Consider the following 9309-nt stretch of genomic DNA (forward strand, 5'->3'; position numbering starts at 1 on the left):
AGACTTGGAGAAAGAACACAGAGCAGGTGACAGGGGAGACCTTCAGAAATGCGGTGTGAGGGTAATGTTTTAGGTGACATGAGTTTATACATCATGATTTGAAGGACAGGGAGAAGGGAGGATGTCAAAGCAAGAAGGAAGAGTTAAAGAGAAAGCAGGACAGAGATGAAAGATGGCAGCTTTGGGGGAAAGGCAGTGCCTAGGGCAGGGAGGGGAGTGACATGTAATGGGAAGGATCTGAGACTCAGGAGCTGAGAAAAGGGAGGACATTTGTGTTGAGGGAGGAGACAGACAGCAGGGGAGATACTAGGCAGAGGAGTGACTGGCAATATTACAGGGTGGAAAGAGGATCAAGAAACTTTAGGGTGGAAAACAGTGAAGAAAACTGGAGGACTATTTCAGCCGAAGCACTGAGAAAAGGAAGAGGAGAGCCTGCCAATAAGCTACTGGCTATTCTTGGGAAAGCCAAGCTGAAGCTAGTTAGAGGAACCCCAAGGAAGTCAAAGGAAGAAGAGAACTAACCAGGTAATTAGAGCTCATCAGAGAGTTTCAGTGCCTGTGAAAACACACAGGAAAATGGAAACCAAATTCCAGAAACATTTTTTGTCTTCTTTTTCTCCCCCCTGGCTAGTTTTGCAGGTCAGGGATGAGAAACCTCGTAAGGAAGGGAGAAGGAATAATTGTCCTGTACAGGCAGGAAACAGAATTATTCCCTCTAGTCCTTCTCGGGCTCCTATTCTGGTTCAGACTCCTATTCACCACCGTCGTCTAGAGGCAGTGACGTGGCTCAGGTGCACCGTGCCTGTTGCCTTAGACTCAGGAAAAGCTAGAGCCTGGAGAAGGTTGTAGCCATGAAACTGGACCTAAAGAAACAGAGATACATATTCTTCTAGCCAGCAAACAACTTGTCCAAAGTCCGTCGATGTCACCAGAAACATCCCCATTACCTTGAATGGGCTTTAGGTCAGCTTCTAAGTAAAAACCTTCTTTGGGTAGTTCCCATTTGATTTTACATTTCTGCCACTGTATTTTACATCAGTAGCTATGAGAATACCAGGTCTGAAAACTTAGTAATTATATCGGACACCCAAGCTATCGCCATTTCGGAGGATTAGTTTGTGTTTGCATAGGGCTCTGGAGGTAATTAAACCTGTTTTCCTGGATTGTCAGTATGTGCCTGTTACATTACCTCTGAGCTCAGGGCTATTGTAGTGGGTAAAGGGATCACTACAATGATTTCTCAACCCTGGTTATTTCTGTGAAGGAGAATGGGGCTGGGGAGGAATGGGTGTGTCTTGACCCCAGTTGTCAAATCTCACCATATCTCCTGAGGCAGCTTCACCACTAGGGTGGTTGAAAGGTCTCTGCAACTTGCTTTTTTAGTCTGTGGCTGATGAAAGATCAACGGACTGTTAGAGGACTGGGCAGCCTGGGTTGCTATAGGGTTGCTACAGCAACTTGAGTTCTCTGTGAATAAGAAGCTAACTTAGCAGGCTCTTCTGTGACTCTTTAGATCCTGCTGGCAGTGGTATTGACAGCAGCTCTCCCTCAATACAGGTATGTTCCCATATCCATGAGCTAAATGCAGTTTCAGAGCATGCCACTTGTCAGCATAACTTCTCCTCTTTAGCTGAGCTGTCACTAGACTCTGTTGCCAGTAAAATGCAGGGGCTTTTTTAGTATTGCAATATGCAAGGGAAAAAAGTTATTTAGCTCATTTCTTTTCTGTTTGCAGTTCTATTAACTGTGTATTTGCTTAAGGAAAGGTTTAGGCAGCAAAGAGTATTTTCATATAGTTTTAATCAAATGACTTCAGACATGTTAATATGTAACATCTTATTATTTTTAATATTTACTACAATATTACCACACACAGAGTGCACACACACACACACACACACACACACTTATACACATACAGACATAGACATGTACATATATGCATGCATATATGCACATTTTGCAGTGTCAGAATTCATTATGTATATGTGTATATATGTATTTATGGGTGTGTATATGTATACAGTCACACATGCATATAGTAGCTTTCACCACTATTATTGATTGCTTTTATTCTGCAAAAGAAACACAGGGTGGCAGCAACAGTAAAATTTATACACAGGTACAGGTAACATACATTTTACTTGCATGCATTTGTTTATATGTGTGCATATATACAAATAAAGTGATTATGGTATCCAGCAAAATGTTATAGGTCAAGATCATTTCTTACATAAATTATTTTAATTATATCTTATAATTAAATAATTATCCTATTTGATAAAGGTTTTTATGTAACATAAAGTAGCATTGGATTCAGAGTTCTTGAGTTAAACCCAAGACATAGTAAGCACCTTTAAAATAACATGGTCAGATTTCTAAACAATACAGTTGTACTCCTATAGCTCTTTAATTCACTGTTATTGATGTTAACTCGGATTCCTTTTGGAGAATAAAATAAATTCTTAGTAAATCAACAGGTTTTCATCATCTCATTTGCTTTAACTTTTACTATTAAGATAAATATTTATTTTTGTGACCTGTGAACATATAAACATAAATGATTGCAGGAAAAATATGAAATACGTGCTTTCTTTAGTTCTTTTGCTAAATTCCTTCAGCAAGGCTTGTGAAACACTTTTATCAGGTATACTGCTAAGAAAATAGTCAGTGATGTAAATTTTCCTCAGTTGTATTATGTCATGGAACAACTCAAAGTCTAACTGATAATTTTGATACAGAACTATGTCAATGGCTTAATCTAAAGAAATAGGGTCAGTTGCTCAATTTATGTAAATATGTATAATACATACATATTTATCCATGCAGAGCTACTCTGATTTACACCAGCTAAAGATCCAACATGTATTTTTCACAAAAATACATAGATCTCCACGATGTTACCCATGTATTAGCCCCTCTGCTCTATCCCAGCATGGAGCCATCATTGACAGTTTATATCTTAGTGGCCTGACTTGGCTAGTTTGAAATGTCTTTTAGTAATATTGCATATTCTAGTCATTCTGCACACACTGCTCATAATCTGTTCTATGCCCTCTGAGGCTTCAGCTGCAGCCAGGAGTGTGTCTCATACAGAAACTGTGATTGTACTTTGAGTTTTCTTCCCTCTGGTGATTTGAGTGTTTACATTTCATTTGTCAAAGCAAAGCATCTTACCAAGTGAAGAACAAACTTGAGGTTTCCTTTTTCTATGTGTGTGTATGTGTGTGGGCATGTGTATGCCAAGTACAGATGGGGAAAAAATCCTTTGCATAATAAATGTCTTTAAGCTGTAGGCCATTGGGCAGTCTTGAGGGCCAAGATCATAATATCCTTGAATGGGAAGGGAAGTAGAAAGGAGGAAACTAAATGGCAATCCTGTTACAGTTTTTACTGGAGTCACGTAAGTACAATGTTTTCAGAGATCAGAGATCTGCAGGAGACCTCTTCTAACCTTAAAACATCCCTGGTCTTTGGATAGTGTGATTTCATAGTTCTGCATAGCTGATGTTTTTTCTAACATTTCTCTTAGAAGGAAGGGGCCTTAGTATACTTTAGCTTTTTATGTGGTTTTCTGCAATCTTTTCCTATAGTCAGTGAATGTCCTACCAAGACAGCCCCGTGTCCATACCTGACTCCACCTTACTCACAGAAATGTGTCCTTAACAAGGGGACTATGCCACCTGCAGTAGAGACGTTATGTTGTAGAAGTGGCTGACCTTTCCACATTGTAGGAAGCAGTGACTTCATACAGAAATGACCCTCTCTGTAAGCAATTCCTGGCAAGACACTCCTGAATAGAGTGTAAAATACTGGTTTGAAGCTGCTCCTAGAATTTGATAACAAAGTCTTGGGGACAGTACTCTAGGACTGCAGCCAGGGTTTTCTTAGAGTTTTCTCCATTTCTTCTTTTTCTTAGCTCAGAGCTGTGTGTCCTACAATCAATAAAAGAGAGCATAGAAACAGGCTTTCTAGACTGAGACAAATTGAACAGATGTGTCGAGGGAAAGATTCTAGGGTGAAATTCCACTACTCGTTTGCCAATGAAGTACTTGACTTAACACGTTGCCATAGACTTTCCAGCTTTAGCTCTTCATTCCCTGGGAGAAAATTATTACAACACAATGTTTTACATTGTACTGTAGCCAGCCTGCACTGATCCAAAAGTTTTTTGAAATATTGTGCAAAAGAGGAGCGTGTACTAAAAATCAGAAGGGATTACAAACTTCAATACCTCTCAAAATTGGAGAGATTAAATACTGGAGTCTCTAGTGGTTCATAAAGGTTAGGGACAGACATTACTCATGAACCAATTTAAGTGATCAGAAACTAGTTTAAACCTGTAACATAACAGAAGTTCACTGCACATAAACCAGTTTCAAAATGGCTGAAACTGGTTTAAGATAAATCTGGTTGAATGTAATATCAAACTTAACTGATTTGGGTCAAACCATTTTATGCATGTCTGTCCCAGACCCCTTTATGGTTTAAGTTAAACCAGAGTCCCACAACATCTCCGGTGCTTTGCATCCCTGGGCTGGGCTGGGCTGGGCTGTGCTAGGCTGTGCTGTCTGCTCCAGTGGAGCAGGGTTGGTTCCACCCCTATCCTTCCTAGGCAGAGCACTGTCACTGTTCTGGCTGGCTGAGGGACTGCAATGCTTGGCGGGTTTCCCCCACTCCATCCCCCTGGGGCTGCTCAAGAAGAGATCCCCTCCCCCACCCCTCTCCCAGGGCAGGGACTCAGCATCTGGTCATGCCTGTTCCCTCCCCCCATGCTTGCTACTTCTGAGAGGCATCTGTGTAGGTCTCCAATTTCACTGGAACCAAAGGCAGACAGTTAGTAGGTTGTAAATGCAAATGTACCCTGAAGATAGAAAGAGCTTGAAACAGGTGAGAAAGATGTTTTCTTTTGTATGGCTTGTGGGGTTATGAAAATTGTTCTGACAAGCAACTTGCTGGATGCAATCTGCCAGTCTTCAAGAGGAGACAGAGAAAGGTATTAGAAATGAGCTGGTTTGTAGACAGTCTGAAGAAGCAGGGAGATGGAGATTGAAAAGCTCAGTATCAACAGATGCAGGGTCTAGCAACACTCCCAGCCCTTGAGCAGTGAGCGGGAAAAGCCTAGGATGGTGAAGGCAATGTGGAGGTTTACACCCCTCCCTAATCAGAGTGTCCTACTGAGGCCTGGCCTTGTGCCCCATCAGCTCAGCCCTATGGAAGGGAAGGGAGGGCTGCTGTAGCACCCTCTGGCTTCTAGCCTGAGCCACTGCAGGCATGTGCCTGCATTTCTGGAATGAAAAAGGAATGTCTATCCACCTCCAAATCAATTAAAGCATTACAGGTTAAACTAACCTGCAAAGATTGAATCAATTCAGGCACAGGGTTTTTGAATGTCTGTCCTTAGCCAAAGGGACTACAAACCATCCCACTGTAGAAGGCCAAGTTATGCTAATGCTAATCATCCTACCCCCGATGGAGTTAAGAAGAAGCTTAGGACACTTCTGTGGTGGGAGATTAGACTGTCTGTGTGCTAAAAGCAACTTTTATTTCAAGCAACTGTAGACTGGCCAGGATTGAGAAATGTGTTTTTTGTGTGTATCCTAAGATATATAGGAGACTACATCAAATCAGTTCCACTGAAAAACAGAGCTGGAAGATTAATTACTATTTTTTATGTGATATTATGACATGGTCCAAGGGAAAACAAATCACTTTGCCAAATTCTATGTCAGTCTCTGTGACATGAAAAGCTAAAATCTCCAGGTTTAAAATGATGTATTTTGAGAATTTCTCTCATTCACATGTCCTCTGGAAGCTGCAAGGCTGGTAATTTGTGCCCTGATGTAGCAATTGGTGAAATATTATAGGGACACTGTTGATGAAGAAGGATATGTGGGGTTTTGAATGTCTCTGTGAGGGTTTCCTCCTTGATAAGAGTACTAATTACCGTAAAGCACACGCTAGCCCAACTGGTGGGAAAAGATATTTTCCTGTTTCTTTTTTCATGGTAATTTCCTAAGATATAACACCATATAAAATGACAGATCTGATATAATCTTGTCCGCTTCCCGCAGCCTTGTCTGTTTGCAACAGTTATTTCTTCCTCTTTTTGTTTGCCTTTGCTTCAGGCTTGAGTGAATCAAGCCAGTAGTTTCATTCTAGTTTTTAATCCCAGATGTTCACATCATAAAATCTATCATCACTTACATGGATATTTGTCCCAGCCAAAACAGTAAACTCCCTTGTTATTCCCTATTTAAGAATATTAAATAAGAAAAATAATTATATAGTTTTTACATACTTAATACTTACAAAGGACCATGAAGATACAAGGCAAATAAAATATAAGGAGTTTAGCAATGATAGGTGTTGATAAAGGTGTGGACATACTAGAAATACCCTGTTGGATATGGTGTATGTAGAATACTCTCATGTTGCTTCCCATGTTTTCCATATTCTGAGGATAAACAGAAGGCTTCATTTTCCATGAAAAGCCAAGCCTTTAAGTGTCAGGTGTACTAAATTTCAATCAGAGAAAAAGGAACAGCTACACATCTTTCAGTGCAAAATAGGGCAGCTCTCTCATCTGTAGCAAATAAGTTGTAAAATTAGCACTTGACATCAGCCTCCATGTTCCACAACCCCATAAACGTAATTAATGTTCAGCTTTAATCAATAGACTTTGACTTGGGATAGTTGGTTGGGGGCCAAGGGGCCATGCGTTCTAAACACATCTCCAATGACTGCTTATACTTCTGTTTATTTTAAATCCTCTGAGACTGAGCAAGGCATACTCCTTAGTACCCAGAGGGAGGTAAGTACCATTTCCCACTCTTATTAGAAGAAATTAGCTGAGGTGTTGCAGGCATCTGTCTTGTGAAGGTTGAATTGGACAAAAACCTGGCTGGGGTCATCTGACCCCAGCACTCTTTCCTGCCTAGGGAAGGGGGTCAGACTCGATGATCTAATAGGTCCCTTCTGACCCTAAAATATATGAAATCTATGAAAATAGAAAGTTCTATCCGCTCTTCAAATGTATTTCAGAATAACTACACTAGGTACTTCCAACGACTCAAATTTCTTTACAGGCTGTTGGGTTTTTTTTCTGGGATTCGTGCTATATGTCTTATTTGCTTAGTATTTGCCACTTACATGACCCTGCAAAGACAATAGACTGAACTTCCTTTTCTTTGGGAGCTTTTCTGGCGGGGAGGGAATTGATTTGCAGAATATGCGTCAATGGAGGAAAGGCAATGACCTGCATTACTCCCTGTAGGAGGGGTAGCAGTAAGATGCTGCGCTAAGAGCACTGGTGCAGTACGAGATAGAAATTTTGCTGCTGGAGGATTTACAGAACATTTGTAGAGGCACTGCCTAATTCATTACTGATGCATGAAAAATGGCTTGCCCCCTTAGGGATATTATTTTCCCTCTTCTCTCAACACTTGTATTAGGCTCTATGCTGAGGGACAGAGGAAAGGGTATTCAGTATCTCTGTTCAGTATATGACACTATCATTTAGGGCCAACAGTTGGATACCACTCCATGACAGCAGTTGTCCTCCAGGAACTTTATTGTTAGGTGGCTTTCAAAGGAGTAGGGCATTAGCTACTCTAACTTTATAAGAAGATCCAGTTATTTAAGGTGTTCTGTAGGGTCAAACACTTGTTTTTATGTAGGGTACCATAAGGATTTCTGGGACCTTGATTTCTAAGTGGAATACCTGGAGAAAATTGCTGAGATTGCAACATGTAAGAAAGAAGGCTTATTCTGCAAAGGGAAATGATACAGGCCATGTCTACATGAGCGGCTGACTGTGCAGTTCTTATATAGATGCAGCTTGTATCATTTCCCTTGTCAGTTCTTACATCTATCATTTAGTACTTGCTCAAGCATTACCGGCAAAGTCCTCTTGCTGCACTGTTATTTTTAGCTGCTATAGTCCAGTAGTGTCACCATCACGGTTCATGTCCATTGATGCTATATCACTGTAGCAACAAGCATAGCATCTTGTGTAGATGCACGCACACTGCGGTTGTTGAAATTAAAAAAAAAAAAAAAAGTAATTCATGCAAACAGTACAACAGTACTCTGTTTCCACTAATCAAATTCCACAAGTGACCTTAAAAGTGTGAATACAGTCAGATTTTGCCTTGCCAGGGGTGTTGTGATAGTACAATGATTGTAGTACTACTAGTCTATTTATATAGCTAAAGAAGGGCACTCTGGGAATGTTGAAAAAAATACTCATATAAAGAAGATGTCATAAACTTGTTATTCTATTCTGGATTGTTTTAAAGCAAATGGGGTAGTATGTGACTCAGAAGAAATGACAGGCAGTTGAACAAGTGATTTACCCTTTTGTCTCCTTGGCCTCTGACTTACTTGGATCAAAATTTGCTGTAGATCACAGCTGCTAAGTATTTTACCACGAGATATAAGTAACGGGTTTTAGTCAGACTGTAAAAATAGACCCCAAGCTTCAACGCAACTTTGTTTTTTCTTCTGGCAAAAGATAATAATCACAGACCTGACGTCTTCTGGAATATATAACTCCCACAGACTTTACAGTGTTTGTTTTTAGTGTGAGGTTGTAGCTCTTCATTTGCTGGTAACACTGATGCAAGTCATGTGTTAAGTCTTGATACACTGAGCTGAAAAGTCCATCTCCCCTTTTCAAGGTAAGTTATACCATACAAAATTAAAGCTGAGAGTGTTCTCATTATTATTTCTTGTTTCAGTAGGAAAAGACATCCTAAAATATTTATTTGAAAAATAATACAAAGCCACAAGAGCTGGCAAAGTTGTTTCTTTAAACACTGTCAAGGTTATTATGCAGATTTTTAAAAGGTGTTCCCTTCCCTTTTATTTGTTGTTTTCAGCTTTCCTCATTTTATTGAGTCTTATATTATTTGATGGTTTTCTTCAAGCTCCAGTTCCTGGAGCCATGTGAATACATGAGAACTATACTTTTCAATTTTTTAAAGAAAAGTCCATTTGTAGCACTCATTGTTGCAGAAAAAAGTTTGAAAATATGACTGTGTTGCACAACAGAGGATCAAAAAAGAAAGAGCAATACACTTTAAAGACCGTTCAAATGCATTTTTAATTATCTTGTGATTTTTTAAGACAATCTCCTAATTTTCCTGGACATGCCTTATGACTTAGAAGGAGTTAAGATTCCCAGTGTGGCAGAAAGCCACCTTGGTTTCTCCCCAAAATCTCTGCCCTGTGACAATGTGATTAGATGGGCCAGCACAGAGGATTCATACCTCAGCCTGTCTCTTTAGGTAACCTGAGCTGGCTGCA

General features: G+C 40.1%; 1 protein-coding gene across 4 annotated transcripts in view; it reads left to right on the plus strand.

Annotated features, from left to right (window-relative positions):
• The first annotated feature begins 1350 nt into the window (after window positions 1-1350).
• The window catches only part of CD36 (CD36 molecule), a 70810-nt gene continuing 62851 nt past the window's right edge, over window positions 1351-9309 (plus strand). For all 4 annotated transcript variants that reach the window (XR_002102604.1, XM_019543639.1, XM_019543636.1 and 1 more), the window contains exon 1: window positions 1351-1557. The gene's annotated coding sequence lies outside the window, so the exon portion shown is untranslated. The remainder of the gene's footprint in view (window positions 1558-9309) is intronic.

This window comes from Crocodylus porosus, unplaced genomic scaffold (assembly GCF_001723895.1).
Source record: "Crocodylus porosus isolate Cpor-Errol unplaced genomic scaffold, CroPor_comp1, whole genome shotgun sequence".
NCBI lineage: Eukaryota > Metazoa > Chordata > Crocodylia > Crocodylidae > Crocodylus > Crocodylus porosus.